This window comes from Topomyia yanbarensis, chromosome 3, assembly GCF_030247195.1.
Source record: "Topomyia yanbarensis strain Yona2022 chromosome 3, ASM3024719v1, whole genome shotgun sequence".
In the NCBI taxonomy this organism is placed as follows: Eukaryota; Metazoa; Arthropoda; class Insecta; order Diptera; family Culicidae; genus Topomyia; species Topomyia yanbarensis.
The window spans coordinates 89,394,472-89,413,008 of NC_080672.1; the positions used below are offsets into that span (position 1 = coordinate 89,394,472).

The 18,537-nt window shown below is 37.7% G+C and overlaps 1 protein-coding gene across 3 annotated transcripts in view; it reads right to left on the reverse strand.

Annotated features, from left to right (window-relative positions):
* LOC131692650 (leucine-rich repeat neuronal protein 3) overlaps positions 1-18,537 on the reverse strand; it is an 816,296-nt gene that overhangs the window by 564,407 nt on the left and 233,352 nt on the right. Inside the window, exon 2 of one of the 3 annotated variants that reach the window (XM_058979811.1) lies at positions 6,283-6,655. The exons of the other annotated variants lie outside the window; for them this stretch is intronic. The gene's annotated coding sequence lies outside the window, so the exon portion shown is untranslated. The remainder of the gene's footprint in view (positions 1-6,282; positions 6,656-18,537) is intronic. 3 annotated transcript variants of the gene reach the window in all.

Genomic DNA, 18,537 nt, shown 5'->3' on the forward strand with positions numbered 1-18,537 from the left:
AACTAACTTGAACTAACCCCCCCTCATTGATGTAAATAGATGCATAGTAGCACACGGAAAAAAATCTGTTCATAAATTCATGAAAAAGAGATCTCGATTTCGTGAACTGAACGATTCACGAAAACAGCGACCACGTTCCTGAGGATATTAAAAATAAACCTTGGATTTGTAAAACTATTTGTGTTTCCAAAAATCAAGTTCACGTCGCATATATACTTAGCGTAACATTCGAATGTTTGGTGCGGTTACTGTGGTTGTTCCCTGGACATGTTTAGTTTTTGTTGTGTTCATAATTTGGGAATACAAGCCGACAGTTAAACAAAGTTCATGATTGTTGGAGGTTATAGTTTTCTTACATCTACTGGTCGTACCTATTACTGGTCACTAGCAGCTGGACATAAATGACATTTCATGGAATAGTGCATGGAACAAAAACGATTACGAATAATACTCCAAATTTGGGAAATAGTTCACGTGAAAATTTCATGATCATGTTGCATGCAATTGAAAATGATTACCTTCTAAATGCCACAAGCACGTAAGATAGATAGTAAGTCAAATACTAGGAATCGGGAACTAATTCACGAATCCATGAATAATTTCACGTGTACATTGTACCAGTTCGCGAATACATGAATAATATTTTACGATTTCACAAACCATTTCACGAGAACGAATGGTAAGTCGTGACTATTACACTAGGAACCATGAACCAGTTCATGAGTGCATGGATTTGTATGATTTTGTGAACTATTTAACGACCACGAATGGTGAGGCGTGACTATCATACAAGGAATCATGAATCAGTTAATGAATACGCGAATAGTATTGTATGACTTGGTGAACTATTTCACGAGAACAGAACCAATGGTAAGTCGTGGCGATTACACTAAGAATCATAAACCACTTCACGAATTTATGATAAATATTTTATGATTTCGTAAACAATTTCACGACCGTAATTCGTTACACAGATGATCCTTTGAAAGGACCTGGTCAGGATTCCCGAGCAAAGTGAACCATCAAAATTACAGCAAGTAGACATCATATTTTGATATCAGCCATCAAATTGAAATCTTATTTTGATATCGGCGTAAACTTTTTCTGATATGACATCACATTTTGATCTCATTTTGATGTGCTTAAATGTTTTGCTTTTTTGGAAAATAGAAGCCGGCGCTAATCTATTCCGACAATAAGTTAGTGTCGGTTTCTGATGAGGCGAAGCCGAAACGCAATATAGTATGAAATAGAAGTTTGTTTCTATTTCTTCGGTAAACATCAAATTAATGACTTATTTTATTATAAATGAAATATTTCAACTTCTCAATGAGTTTTCAATTTGCTTTCACTGATAGCATAAATAGTTTACTATTCGATATTATAGGACGATTTTTCTGCTTTCGATTTTGATCTTTTAACCGTTAAAACGACCAAAACGATAAGAACCCGAGCAATCATTACCTACTACATCACAACATCAAGTTTAATTCTCAATTTGATATCAGACTCTACTCGGGTTTCTTGCCTCCTGTGTTTTTACAGATTTGCAGATCACTTCCGAGATGTATTTACCAGCCCTACTGTCTATCCATCGCAACAGTACCTGGAAACAATGCCAACGCATAATCAACCTTTCTCTTCCTAACGCTAATGATTCTGAGGTATTTAACAGCTCCAGTGTTGATTTCTGGTCAGGATTTTTTGCCTCCTGTGTTTATAAAGCATTGTGCCCGAGTACTTTCTGCACCATTAAGTATTATTTTCCAACGTTCAATCTCGGAAAATATTTTTCCCAATTGCATGGAAAGAAGCTGCTATAGTTCCTATTCATAAGGCTGGAGACATGCACGATGTTGAAAACTACAGAGGAATCTGACTGCTGAACTGCCTTACCAAAGTTCTGGAAAAATTTGTCTACAATGCGATGTACGCTGCTTTTTCCAACATAATCGACGAACGACAGCACGGATTTGTAAAAAATTATAAGGGGCAGCCCTATAGGGTTGCACGAGCTGTAGGCGTAGGACTACATTACTTAATGCAAAATATTTATTTTATTAGTACATTTATAATAATAATGAATCAAATATATTTCTTACGTATAGTTTAAGTACAACCAATCAAAATCGAAAGTTACATACTGAACCAAACCTTCTTGATTATCAGGTCTTTTCATTTGTAGTAGGTGATCGAATCCGATTAAACTTATTTGAGAAGATCTGAAGAAAGAAGATAGAAAACCGTGACCGAACTAATATCTGGAACTAAATCTTTACAGCACAAGAACAGCTTTTAAAAATTGTAAAAGCTTTTCGATTGTGTGTGGTAAAAAACCCGGACCGAGGAAGAAAAATCAAATTTTAGACAATATAATCACATTTCATGTATAGACCAAGCTTCTAGTTATATTTTGCCATTATTGTAACTTTCCTAAAGTACTCATACAAATGTAGCGAATCCAGTGGTCTTAATCATATATCGAAACTATAAATATGCAAGAATCGAAAACAATATAAACTTAGATGCGTTTTTTCAACGGTTTTTGAAGTTTTAGTATGTACCTCTTAGCAGAATCGAAATAGGATAGGCTGAGTGGAATAAATAATAAATTTTCGTTGAGCTTTCCATCGATCTGCGTAAATTAGTTGCTGAGAAAGTTTTCGTCTTTGCGTAACGAAAGCACAGATTGCTATCATGCAGGTTACGCATGCAACCGCTAACAATTAAGTAACAAATTATATATACCTACCTACACATTCGCCTCAAACATTGATCCCAAGCGCACAAAGCAAAATGTGTCAACACTGATGATGATGGGTAGAGCGAAAGAGACAACTAGTACCACGATACTTCGTTAACCGATTTTGCAAATGGAGCTCGAATATACAAGCGATTTTGTGTACGAATAATTGTTTTCGAGACTTACTGTGCTGAAAACAAGCACAACACAAAAGAAAGCATAGTGTTTGAACGGACAAGCTCAGTCGCGTCCTGGACGGCCCTGGGTAGCGTACCTCCACAGCCAGTGTAACGGACTTATAGCTCAGTTACACTGGCTGTGAAAACACACAGCGCAGTGATCTGCTCCGCCTGCCGTTCAACAGGCAACTGAGCTTGTCCGTCCAAATCCGTTCTTTAAATAGTCGATAATGACGTCATTCATAGAAGCGTAGCGCACTAGGTCCACAAATCTGTCGTGCCGGACTTGGGAAGCGCTATCTTCTATGTGTAAATGCGCGATATTTTGACTAGGTTGTACATTATTTAAATTTTTAATGCCATTACATGAAAAGCTTTGAGTTTATCTACTGGAATCTATTCTTAGAAGTATTTTGGGGCGATAAGTTCCAAAAATTTGAAAATTTATCGTTAGATGACTGAATTATATGCGTTGAAAATTAGACCACTTTTCGTTACAAACTTTTTTGTAGAATTTGCAAAGTGCACCCCCATATCGAAAACAAAGACGTAGTCCTACGTCAAAATGCTCCGCCACTTCGAACTTAATGACGTGCACGAGCTTTCTAGTTCCAGCTGTAGAGAAGCGTCAACAAGTGGACGCTATATATTTTGATTTCGCGAAAGCATTCGACAAGGTGCCCCACAACATGACTGTTTTGAAACTGAAGTGACTAGGTTATTTTGACCAGATAGCTGCATTCTTACCTCTCACAACGATCCGCCTTCGTTAGAATTGGCACCACACGCTCAAGTGCATCCGTAACGCCAACCGGTGTGCCTCAAGGGTGTCACCTAGGGCCACTGATCTTTCTCTTATTGATCAACGATCTCTGCAACCGCATCAACTCTGAAAAACTACGCTATACTGATGATCTGAAAATCTTTCGTTCAATTGCATTCGACTCTGCTGTGCTCTAAGACGATATAGCCAATACATAGGAACTGAACGGTATGCAGATCAACGTTGGTAAATGTAATGTGATAAGTTTCGGACGCGGACGGCAAATATAAGACGTTGCGAATATACTCTTTCAAACCTGTGTCATCGGGCGGGTGGATATCTATCCGTAACCTGGGAGTGTTATTGGACAGAAAACTTCGTTTCACCGATCACATCACTGCAACAATCCGGTAGACAGATGTTGTAGCAGATTCAACGAAACTGTTTTAGTTTATGACTTCCATACCACTAAATCTAATTATAAGTTAGCAAATAGAAATTTTTAACATTGACACTAACGAAGATGTAAATAATAATAATATTTCAATGGCTCAACGTTATCATAAAATGGTCAATAACGAGGCCGCTCACGCGCAATGCTGTTCTACCGGGGAAGAAAGGAATGTTAGTTCGATACTCACTGTTGATAGAGACAGAGACTATTTCTGCATCTCCACAAGCATCACAGGAAAGAAATTGTATTACTAGAAGAGGGAAAAGATATATCCTAGATATCTTGGTGGACAATACGTTCTTAGTAATGTACACCAAAGTCGAGCGCGATAGAGGTCCAAGAATTTTTATCGAGTGACTTGAACTCCGGACAGCTGGCCATCGGCAAATAATTTTATCGAAGGTCGTTACGAAATGAATCTTCAACAGGCGACTATCGGATTTATCCATGAAGAGAAACTGATAAACAACTTGAGCGGCCTAACATTACGGACAATCTTGCCCAGAAACCGCTAAGAAGATCTCATCTACAGAAAGAAATACCAACACTCAGTCTCCAATATCATTCCCTGAGCCCCAAACGGTTGCCAAATTTGTGGCTGCTGCTCAAGCAATATTGACAACTGCGAAAGCCGCGTCAAGTGCCACAAACTCAACAGCTAATTCTACCAACAAGGGAGCTACTAGCAATGACGGGGGGTTCACGGTCGTGACCCGAAAGGGAAAGAAGTCAGGAACAACACCTGATCGCGAACATCAAGGCAGTAACCCCGATGATGACCCGGACATGTGCGAAGACGACAAAGATACAAATGACCCTCTTGATATAGTTGACGTGAATGCAAGGATTTCCCCGACACGAAAACGGATCTCCGCGCGCAATGACAAGTCGCGCGTACGGGATCGATCTTAGCATTAATTGTTTGTTATTTTTATTGTTTACATCATGTAAATATATAAAAGACCCACGGCTAACGCCTTGAGCCGTACCAAATATACGAATTAAAAAAAAACTTGAGCGGCCTATAATAAGTAAAAATAAAATACACAAGCAGCTCACACGCGCGTCATTTGTTTCCCTTCCCTGGCAGCATAGATCGTCACTAATGCCACTTCCGCTCGAAACGAAACTGAGTCAAGTTCCAACCCCAACCGCTATCAAAAAGTATGAACCAACAGCGCTTGATGTCAAAACCCGAGCCAGCCAGCTACGGGTTCAGGCAAAAACGGCACAAGGCAAATCGTACCTCGGTTGGCACCGCTGCAACATAAGGGATAGTAGCTCTGTATAAGAGATAAATGGCGGCATAGTGTGGCCTCACGTTGCACAATAATACAGGTTTGACAACTATGTACATTAGCGTATGAAACCGCGTTTAAAAATTCGCTAGTGCTACCACGTTGATTTAATCGCCAGGACGCTTATATGATTGCAATATCGTAGGCGTCGGTATGTGTGAATGATCGCGTTTGCGACCGGGTTTGTATTATCGAGAAAGACTCGAGTGATTGTGTGTTATAGCGCGGGTTTTTTTAATCATTTGTGTTGTATAGCGTTTGCATATCCTCATGTACTTTTGAGTGACGCCAAGAAAGAAACAACTAAATAAGAAACAAAACATTATTAGGCATTCACTAAGTAAAGGTTAGATGATCAGAAAATAACATTAGATATTGTGACTACCATGAGTAAAACGATAAACAAATACTTCAAATGAACGGTGAGGAAGGTAAAAATATACAACACTTAAAAAAGTTAGTAACTAACGGCTGTACTTTGGGCAGCAGGTGACAGTAGGAAAAAACATGCAACATAAAAAAGAACTATTAAAGGGCTCCCGGCCTCCTCGATGCGCCACTATCGAGATATATTGCAGCTAACATCTGAAAGCAACTTTCTGTTATAGGTCAATATGAAAAACTATAATCATGTTCAACAGAAAATGACCGGGAGTTTAATGATTATACTCAAGCTCTCTGATACGAGTTTCCGAAACGAACATGGTACTGTCACGAACGTAACTTTCGTAGCACAATACTTAGCCTGTCCAAAATACAGCAAGTAGTAACACACTCCGAAGGATAACACCCAAACCAAACATGAATCATTGAATGACAACCGGCTGGTGAACGGGTGAACTCACCTTCAAATTCCAAGAAACGCACAATCACTTGCATTGAACTGTCACCGGTGCCGATTCCGCGAACGATAAAAACACTCTCCACTGTCGCCTCGGTTTTATCAGCTGAACAAACACTTTGGGGCCGGGGTAGGATTTTTCCGTACACTGATTACATCGTATAGAATCACAATCTCGCAACTCGTTATTCAAATTGCGATCCAAAAACGTCAACGATTGCGCGTAGTGTTCCTCGTTTCAAATATGCCTACTCGAACGGATTTTTGGCAAACAAGCTCTCGCTTATTTATGAACCCCAGTCATTTTCCGGTCAACTGTCTTCATAAATCATCGCCTCACGCGTGCGAAATTCTGCATCAACAACACTAGCAGTCAGCTAAAGTAACGAGAGAAAAAAAAGGAGAGTGTCAGAATAAGGCCCTTCGCACGCCGTTTTTATACTCGAAAATAAATTTAAATTTATGCTAATGCTGCTGGCAACATGTAGGTTCGTACGTACTAAGGCTTTCCGGCAGCGGAAATGAACCGCACGTTGCATGAAACAGTAACAGTCCTGGGAGAAATTAATCGCTGAAATTGGAGCACTCGCTAAGGATAAACTCAACCAATAACGGTTAACTACACGGATTGGCACGTCTACCAAAACATGACAAATCTTTTGCATCAATCATCAACTCATCTCCGTGGTTACCTACGGTACGGACCTTATCCTCGAAGGAAAACAGCTTCGTTAGTCGTGGAAACGAACGTTTTAATAACAGTTTCTGAATCGATTCGTCGTGAAGCACGACGTGGTCGTTCGTTGTTATATCCTTACGCCGGCTGCTGGGATCAACCTTCTCCGAAGAGCGGTCGCGATACAGATTTTTATTTTTTCAAATGCTTCTCGTGCGGAAAAGTAGCGATAACGGAGCTGCTCGTGGAGAGAAAACACGGTAATCCTGGTATGTATAAGTTCATAGGAAGACTGAAATCGAGTTGTAGCGAGGATAATTGAATCGAATCGAATTATGTACACTTGATTCCTAGTATTTTTCCGGGGTAAAAAATCCGAATTTCAAGAGTTATAAAAGTTCCAATAACAATGAAAACAGCAGGAAAACTTGAATTGTACCTTATTTTGCCAAAAGCTCGTTTAACTTTAAAATAACATGTATTTTAACGAGTCAAGATGCAGGACCGCGAGCGCTGCGTTTTCATTTTGATTGATATTAACCACTGATATCGTACTTTCTCACATCTACTTCGGCATCAGCTTTGAATCTTCACGAAGCTTCGTTATTATGAGGAGGCGAGTGAAACATCTTTTGTTATTCTGTTTTGACTTGATGAATGGACCTGTGCTTGGGATATTCCTGACGGCCGAGATGGACATCTTTCCGGCACACATTAGGTACATTGCACAAACTTTGTATCCTTTGTGATCGTTCCATTCCGGGAGGGTATGTAACATCTCATCGTCTGTTTGATGGATTAATTAGAGGCTCGGTGGCGATGAAGGATTGCTTCGTTAATTTTTTTTCTCGTATGTGAGATAGTTTTCGGTTACGTACGGTCATCGCAGTTTTCTGCGGAATTAACTGCGGTCATTATGTGCGCAATGCTTTACATGAAACCGGGAGGGTTCAAAGAATGTTGTGTTCTTGTGAGCGGTAATTTTGGGGGCCTCGCATTGAGGACGGACATATATCCATACTACAGTATGTGTTCGAAAAAAATACACTCGAATATTTGCAACTTTTCAGCGGGTTGCAAAAAATGGCAGAAGTTTGAAATAAAACTGGTTTATAGTTTAAAGTTTATATTGACATTGTTTTATCAATATCCCAATGCACTGAATCGGTAGCAAAGCAGTTTGAAATCGCACATTGATTCGTAACTCATGCAGGCCATTAACGTACGGTTGGCCCGAACTGTGTGGAAGCCATTCAAAATCTTTGGATACTGGAGTAAAAGGTCCTTGAAATTGCAAATCCCGTGCTTCAGTAGATCCACACATGAAAAACTCGAATCGGTAACCACACCGTCGATCTCAACTTTGTGAGTGGGCGTGTAGGCGCAGTAGTCCTTCACAAAATACTTGTCGCCAATAATGCTAACTGCTTTCATTACACAGATTATCACAAATCTGAGAATATTTGGGTGTACTTTTGAGATGTCCGCTATTTAGCGGAAGATCTTTGATCCGAAGACCTATCAGATATGGTACGATGGAGTGCAATGTGTATGATTTTAAACAAGAAGCAGGAGTCTTCAATAACTAATTGTGTTCGCCATTCTCGAAGATTAACTTTTCCCCAATAAATCATCTGCTCATTAAACTAACTGCCACCCGGAAAAATACTCCGTCCGTCGCACAGTGGTCCCACACTTAAACAGACGGTCAAAAGTCTCTACTGAGTTTCACAGATGTTTTCATGCTTTGATGTCTTCAGGGAAGTTTCCTAAGAATTCATCCTGTATCTTTTAGCAAACGTATCTTAATTTTTCTTAAGGTACAACTGTAATTTAAAAATTAGATTTTTTTACTCAACAATAACTTTTTTTCGTTTTCGAATGTTGAATAGCATATATTTTGAACAGCTTCGGTGAACTTATCTACTTCATATATATTTTATCTTAGGAAATATTTACGTTGTACCTTTGAATCAGTTTTTCAAATTTATCTTCAAGACCTTAGTTTTTTTCTATTTTGGTATATTATAGAAGGTTTTAGATATCGTCAAGGACGAATAAATTACCATACCGAAGAATGAATTATCACGAGTATCACCACGAAATACAAAGATTTTTTTCTGGTCAAGACGACGTACAAATAGTCGACGGTGAACCCGCCCTACTTCAATATTTCCTCTTGGCCAAAGCACTCTTCATGCTTAAACAACATCATGCAACTATGAAGGTCAGATTACCACATGTTAATTATGTTACTGCTTTATTATGCATCTGCTAGAAAGAAAAACGCCACGCACTATTTTTCATTTATTCTTTTATCTTTCCAATAACTTTTACAATATGTCACCTTTTGGAATTATTAGAATGAAACACCATAGAGTCACTTCCCAAGTAGCATTTCTAGTTTTATAATACACTACAAGTGCAATCTATGTTTTAAGGAAGGCTTCAAGAGTACCATAAAACTTTAATTGCTACTAGGGCTGCTAATAAATTTTCAGACCAACTCAGATCATTTTGTGTGAATAGTGCCACCTGGTAGTGGAACGTATAACCATATATTTTCTTTATTTATTTTGATGGTTTGTTTGACTACTTGGCTTCAATTTGAAAGACCAAGAGTTGTATTAAAAACTGGTTCCCAAAATTGTGAATAAAGTGCCATGAATTCTAGAACAATGACATTTTACGTCACGAATACTGGATCATGAGCAAAAATCATGTGTTTCATAATTATGTTCAATTTACCTAAGGTAACGCTCACGTAACGCTTTTGTTTGTGAAAATATTTGTTTTCCTTTTGTGAACTTTAGTCACTGTTTCCGCCATGTCGAAACTCGGAAATTTTTTAGTGGCTCCATTCAATTCTCGTGAACTAATTGGTCGGTGTTAAGTCAGACCGGACTATGTGACAAAATATTGAATTCGAGAAAAACGAGTTTAAAGTTTGAATCGCAGCACCCTTTACGTTATAAATGGAAATTAATTTTTGTCGTAATTCTTGTTTATTGTTACTTATTTCAAATCTGGCAAGAGTCTAACGTAGATGAAGAAATTCTTCATCCAGTGCTATCATTATCTCATTTTTTGGTGTTTTGCGACTTAGTCCGGTCTGACTTAAGACCGACCAATTTATGATTGATATACACAGTGAAAATGATTCGCTCCTTCCAAGCATCATTGTTTTTTTTTTGGTTCATCGTGCAACTTTATTCACTCGGTCAATCACGAAGTGCAACTACGGGAAGTCTATCTAAGCTAAACGGTCTCAAGCGCCAACATACAAACGCTCGTTCCCGTATGATCCTGAAACGTACTCGTTTGGGAGCTCTCACTTTTATATATGGACTTTTTACACACTAGACAACAAGCCTCAGGGCGTCTCAGTTCGTAGGCCGTTGTGAGATAGGGGAACGCACTTTCTTGCTTCATTTCGTTCGCTCAAAATTAAACATCAGAATGGCAGCTCGCACGAACATTCAAAAGCCTACGGGAATATGCAAACGGCAACAGCATTGAAATACGTCAGTATACAAACCCTCGTGCCCTTCGCAATAAAATAAATCTGGTCACGCACGCTATCATGTAATGGCGATCATCTGCGCACACCTACGCCCGCGACATCGCATACATAAAAACGGCTCGGTGATCAATATTATACCACCGCCCGTACCCACGCGAACATGGATCGCTCACGTCCGGACGCCTCTACCTTTCATCCTAGCAGCCTAGCTTCATGCCCTTAATCATGGTTTCACAAAACGAACTCATATACACTGAAAGCCTCAAGGCGCCAAGGCTGAACACTTTAATGTTATGAAGGAACCCACTCCCCTCTAGATCTGAACCTACCATTCAACTTCGTGGATCGCGCGAACATGGAACGCTAACATGTAAGCGGTCACGCAGGTATTCAAACGGATTTATACACGCGACACACTCGCCATCGTGACCAAAGACGTTAGCAAACAACCGCTCGAGTTCCGTGCGATAATGCAACTATGGTCACAAACTCGAACACGGCAAAACTATACCCGTGATCTGGCAAACATAAAAACGCCCTTATGATCAAGTGAACGTTTTAAAACCTACAATTTATAAACACGGTCTCAAGTGCGATTAAATGAACGCGAATTCCCATGCGACCATGATTCGATTAAACCGGGAAGCCCCTACCATTGCACAGTGGTCCAGATCGCTAATTTAGGAGGAATTTTTACTTTCTGACAAACCTGTATAATTTAGCCGTATCATGTCTTAGGATGAATTTGTGTACTTTAGAAGATGCTTCTTTTTATTGGAATAGTTATTAGGGTGGTTCTAATTTATCTAAAATACGAAAATAAACTTTTTACTGATGAAAGATAGAGCTCCACAGTCTTCCACAAAGTTGTAAAGTAACTTATTTTGAATAAATTTGTTGAACATATTAAAGCTCTATCTCTTTTAGTTTTTGTTATACAAGAAATTTAAAAAAAGATTAGGGTGTTCCTGAAAAAAACGTTTTTTTAGTATAATTTTCGTATCTTTTACTTTTTGTTAACACAACCTTTGAACAGCTTATTGAAAACTTCAAGCCTAGTATTTTTCTCCAAGACACCGAAGGTCTAACTTTTTTCTTTAAAAAGTTATGGACACTTTTCGTTAAAAAAATAGCCTATTTCAAGGCTCAATATCGCTGATGCGGGCACCTAAAATTGAATTCTGTTTCCAACACATGAAAGACCATACTTATTAGTATATTTGAGCAAAAATTGGCGAATACGATATTTTTTTAAAATTTGCAATTTAGATTTAAAGTTTGTAGTTTTGCAGGTTCAACGCATTAAAGCATTTACACACATATCGTTGTATTATGAAAAAAGCCACTTTCAAATATCATTCTCTCATCGCAGCAAGCTTTGCATAAGTGAAACGACTGTCAAAAAAGGTTTCTGATTTTATTCGTTTTAAATAAAACTAGTAAATATGGATATTAGTCGAAGAGAGTTGGCGAATTTGCTTATTGCTGGTAAAAAGACAGATGAACTGCTTAAGTTCATTACAAGTAGTAATCCAAATGTAAAATTGAGACTTGTTAGTGCTCGGAAGAAAATAAAAATCTTCATGTTGGAATTTAGAAGGTTGTGGATTCGGAGTAAGCGCACGCAAATTCGGTTTGAGCTGGAAAATTTTGTGTGGCTTGAAGGAAAGCTAAGATTCGAAGTCGAAGGTAAAGGTAAAGGCCGAAAGAGGAAACCATTTTCGGAAATATGTCGCAGAGCCAAAATAAAAAGATTAGGAAAGTTGCGCGATAAGTATTCCACGGAAGAACTTGGTTTAGCGTCAGCCGTCAACGCTAATTCTACTGGTTTCCGTTTAGTTGGCAGACAAATCGAACGATTGTCGAAAAGTCCCGTCAGATCTACCGTAGAGAATTTAGGATCTATGGCTGTCCCGATTGCAGAAGCGTTTACTGCGGAGGAGGCACTTAGATTTATTTGTGAAAATGATTTTTCTAAGGCGCAGTACCAAAACATACGCAGCTCAGTTATGCAGAAGGGTTTGGACATTTATCCCGCGTATAATAAAATAGTAGAAGAAAAGAAACTATGCTATCCGATCGGTATGTACTATTCTCAAAGATTCGTCCCTGAATCAACAATTTTTTTCAGGAATTTCTGTTCAGCCTTCTTGTGCGTATGTTCCCCTTCAAGCTCTTGTTAACCATACCGTGGAACGACTCATCTCGTTTCTGAATATTGGAGTTCTACCACTGCATCCTGAGGATAATACGTTTGTTATCTTTAAGTGGGGCTGCGATGGAAGCAGCAACCATTCCCGGTAGGCAACATTATTTTTCTTCTAAACTTTGACTGACAGTCTCTTTTCCACTTGAACATAGATACAAGCAAATGTGCGTTGACGAAGATGAAAATAGAGAACTATTCGAGTATAACGATTCGCATATATTTGCTCTATCTATAGTACCTTTACGTGTAGTTAGTCGCCGGAAAGATGAGTCAAGAGATTGCATTCTTTGGAATAATGATTTTCCATCTTCAGTATCCCTGTGCCGACCAGTAAAATTAATTTTCAAGAAGGAAAATCCTGAACTAACAAAGGATGAAGTTGCCGCGATGAACAAGCAAATCGATGAATTAGTCCCGACTATAGTAAATGTTAATATGCGCAAGATTCCGATTAGTTCAAGCTTCATATTTTCCATGGTTGATACGAAGGTAGTGAATGACGTAACAGGCACACCGTCTCAAGCGTGTTATATATGCAAACGCTCCGGAAAGCGATTGAATGATCCTTTACTGGAAGCCAGCGATCCACCGGATAGTTTATATGTTTTTTCACCTTTACATGCATTAATACGAGCAATGGAGTTACTATTGAATATTGCTTACCGTTTAGCTCTAGCAAAACCGCGTTGGCGCGTAGGCAAAAATACCAGCGAGCTTAAGGAACGACAAATAAAAATTCGACAAGCGTTACGTGACCGTTTAGGTCTTCGTATTAGCGAACCTTTGCCAGGTGGCGGAAATTCTAACGATGGTAACACAGCTCGAAAATTTTTCAGAAACCGAGATGTCGTTGCAGAAGAAACCGGGTTGGACGAAATGTTGCTAGAACGTATGTATGTGTTATTAACAATCATCAACAGCAAATTGGGAATTAACGCGGATGCTTACCGGAGTTACGCCGAAGATACACGATTGCTTTATGTACGCCTGTATGGTTGGTACGCTCTCTCACCAACCGTGCATAAACTCCTGGTCCATGGAGGAAGCATTATTCAACATAACATGCTGCCAGTAGGTATGTGCAGTGAAGAAGTTCAAGAAACCAGGAATAAAAGTATTCGCAGATTCCGAGAATTCCACGCACGCAAATTCGATCGACTCGTCAATCTTGATGACGTTTTCAAGAGACTTCTTGTTTCATCAGATCCTATAATTTCTCTTAAATGTAAACGTCGAATTCAACGAGCACCGCTGGATATACCTGAAAATGCAATGCATCTACTTTTGAATTAATTGGCATTGAATAAATTCTCCTTATATAAATCATAAATTGTTGTCATAGCCAAATTATTTTTAATGAACACATTCTGTATTGTTGATATGTAAGCAAAACAGAAAAGGAAATACAAAGGCTTTAGGCAATTTCTTTTATGTCGCTATGCGATAAAATTTAAAACTTTGGTTAGTAAATTTAAAATTACATGCTTAAAAAAAATAATATTTTCCAATTTTTGCTCAAATATACTTAAAAGTATGTTCTTTTCTATGATTCAATCCGAACTTACTTTTATTTGCCCCAATCAGAGATAATGACATTTGAAAAAGGGCTATTTATGAGCGAAAAGTTTCCATAACTTTTGAAAGTATAAAGTTAGACTTTCAGAGTTATGAAAAAACGTGGATTGAAGTTTTCTAAAAGCTGTTCAAAGGTTGTTTTAACAAAATATAAAATTTCTTTCGAACATTAACAAGTCTCAATTTTACATTTGGATTACTACTTGTAATGAACTTAAGCAGTTCATCTGTCTTTTTACCAGCAATAAGCAAATTCGCCAACTCTCTTCGACTAATATCCATATTTACTAGTTTTATTTAAAACGAATAAAATCAGAAACCTTTTTTGACAGTCGTTTCACTTATGCAAAGCTTGCTGCGATGAGAGAATGATATTTGAAAGTGGCTTTTTCATAATACAACGATATGTGTGTAAATGCTTTAATGCGTTGAACCTGCAAAACTACAAACTTTAAATCTAAATTGCAAATTTTAAAAAAATATCGTATTCGCCAATTTTTGCTCAAATATACTAATAAGTATGGTCTTTCATGTGGTGGAAACAGAATTCAATTTTAGGTGCCCGCATCAGCGATATTGAGCCTTGAAATAGGCTATTTTTTTAACGAAAAGTGTCCATAACTTTTTAAAGAAAAAAGTTAGACCTTCGGTGTCTTGGAGAAAAATACTCGGCTTGAAGTTTTCAATAAGCTGTTCAAAGGTTGTGTTAACAAAAAGTAAAAGATACGAAAGTTATACTAAAAAACGTTTTTTTCAGGAACACCCTAATCTTTTTTTTTAAATTTCTTGTATAACAAAAACTAAAAGAGATAGAGCTTTAATATGTTCAACAAATTTATTCAAAATAAGTTACTTTACAACTTTGTGGAAGACTGTGGAGCTCTATCTTTCATCAGTAAAAAGTTTATTTTCGTATTTTAGATAAATTAGAACCACCCTAATAACTATTCCAATAAAAAGAAGCATCTTCTAAAGTACACAAATTCATCCTAAGACATGATACGGCTAAATTATACAGGTTTGTCAGAAAGTAAAAATTCCTCCTAAATTAGCGATCTGGACCACTGTGCATTGGTCTTAGCACTTCGTAATGCACTTAGCACTTAGTAATGCCTTCAGTTTTAACATCTGAGCCGTATACTCACAATTAAACATCAGACTCACGATCCGTGTGGATATTCAAGAATACACACGATTTTATACACGAGAATTAAAAAAGGTTAGCACATGCGACATGCAAAAGCCCACGCGATCGAACATGTTAGAATACAAACGCTCGAGCTCTTCGCGATGATGCACCAGGGCGTATATGAAACAGAGAACATCCACGCACAACGACGCCCAAGATTTCACATACGCAGAAACGCCTCGATGGTAAGTGAACGCGATAGCACTTATGATGTGATCAATGACAGTCCGGGTTAAATCTTCGTTCGACCCGGTCACAATACTTGCTGGCTCCTGCTTTACCTAAAGTTTTTCAATAGCAACAGTCTTTCTCAAGACCTATTTTTTCGACAGCAATCAATATTTCTCAAGACATTTTCTACTCAATCAGCCATTTTCAAGACTAAATATTTTTTTCAAAAATAATTCAGATTACTAAAATGTTTAATTTTTACAACATATCTGTGTCCCTCCAGAAAGGCCTTGTGCAAATATTCAAAAGAAACGAAAACCAAAAGAAACGAAAACCATCCAAAAATCCAATTGACTGTAGCAACTCATCCGAAGTGTTATTCGAGTGTGAAGCTGAGGCAATTTGTAAATTCCCTCGCATTGTGCGTAATACCAACGAGAAGAAACACACATCTCCTCCGCCGATAATAGTGATGATCCCCAACTTCAGAGCCTTTCGAACTAAGCTTTCGACGTTCCTTCCGGTCTTAAATGTCTCTTTTCTGATTGGCCGAAGAGGAAAATGTCGAGATATGATTTCAACACAGACAGATCATCTAAGGCTGTTTTGAAAGTATTACCTAAAGATCAAAATTTGGACGAAATATCCAACGAATTGAAAGATTTACTTGGCTTTACTACTTCACAAGTTATTCTTACGAAGAGAAAGGCTAACGGCACTATCACGCCACCACTTATTTAAACTTATTTTAACAGACTGATTCATAGAGATCAGACTTCAAAAAGAGCGGAAACAGCACACAAACAAAAAATGGCAGCCCTAAGTTTGCGCCGCTAAAACAACAAAAATGATCCATAAAAAATTGAAAAACGATCCATAAAAAAGTTGTCAATGTTCCATAAAACAATACTGAAAATCCATAAAACTGTGTGAATGATCCATAAAAAAGGGTGATTTGATCCATAGATTATGTAAAATTGAACCATAAAATAATCGCAAAAGAGCACTAAAATAGTAATAAAAGAGCAATTAAAATGAACCAATGCCCCATAAAAATATTGGAAATGTTCCATAAAATGATACATTTTGCGCCATAAATTAACTGACATTGATCCATAGAATATTAACAATGTACATTAAAACACGTCGATATGTTCCATAATATCGACAAAAGTGCTCCACGGTATTACAAAATGGAGCAATAAAATGTCAGAAAAAGTTCCATAAATTTGATGAAAATGTTTGCTAAATAATTTTTCTTGGTCCATAGAAGATGTAAAAATGAACATTAGAAATGATTCATATATCGAACGTTAAATTATGGTTCATGGATATTTACAAAACGATCCATAAGAAAATAAAATGTTAAACGATCCATTAATATGTGCTTATGCACCAGAAAATTAAATTTAATGAATTCATGCGAAATTTTTGCTATTCGAACTAATAATAAAGTTTATTACATTTGGTTGTAATGTCAAACTACAACAAACAATGCATACATTATAGTTAAACTTCGGCTTCCGTACCCAACTAGTCAGCTAACTGACCTTAGCTAACCTGAAATCATTATGGCAATTCTTTAAACGTCAGGGTATTTATGATATTAGAGCGCTGAGTGTTATTAGACCACCTATACAGGCTGGCATGAGTCGCAAATACTATCTGAAGCGAAAACGGACACTTTATACGCGAACACTGACTAATGTGGCTACGCCACATCGCTTTCTTGTGCACTGTCCGACTTCGCTGCCGCTCAGTCGGCTTTTAACTAGCTATAGCCCCTATGTTTAAGTAAACCGGGCAAACGAGAGGACCACAGGTTTGCCTGCAATTCCAGCTACGGGTTAATCAATGCCTCGTCCAACGGATCCTCAGCGGCTTTGCGCCGCTTCGGATCCTTGGCCTCGGATATGCGGCCAAGCCGCATCACACTAACTCCCAGTATAAGCTCACTTGTTAAAACACTGTCACTGTTATGAGAATTATTAAGCACAACTTATTTTTTAAGTTTACCATAAAATTTCGCATGAATTCATTAAATTTATTTTTTCTAATGCATAAGCACATATTAATGGGTCGTTTTACATTTTCTTTTCTTATGGATCGTTTTGTAAATATCCATGAACCATAATTTCGTTCGATATATGAATCATTTCTAATGTTCATTTTTACATCTTCTATGGACCAAGAAAAATTATTTAGCAAACATTTTCATCAAATTTATGGAACTTTTTCTGACATTTTATTGCTCCATTTTGTAATACCGTGGAACATTTTTGTCGATATTATGGAACATATCGACGTGTTTTAATGTACATTGTTAATATTCTATGGATCAATGTCAGTTAATTTATGGCGCAAAATGTATCATTTTATGGAACATTTCCAATATTTTTATGGGGCATTGGTTCATTTTAATTGCTCTTTTATTACTATTTTAGTGCTCTTTTGAGACCATTTTATGGTTCAATTTTACATAATCTATGGATCAAATCACCCTTTTTTATGGATCATTCACACAGTTTTATGGATTTTCAGTTTTGTTTTATGGAACATTGACAACTTTTTTATGGATCGTTTTACAATTCTTTATGGATTATTTTAAATATTTTATATGCAAAAGTACATTTTCCCACAAAAAATACTACCTGCGCCCCTCCACTATATCGTGTACGCCTAAACTAAACTGCAAAGTCCCGTTGTCACCAACTGCGAGTCAAATGAGTGAATCAGAAAATAAATTGCGACCATTACGGGAGAACACAATCGCGTTTGACTTTTCGCAGACCTGTCTTAGGCCCACAGTGAGGGAAATGGAACAGATGATCAAGGCGAAAATGGAACTAGTGCTTAAAAAAGTGTCACACATACAGCTACATCATACGAGGCATGTGGTTCTAATGACGTTCAATT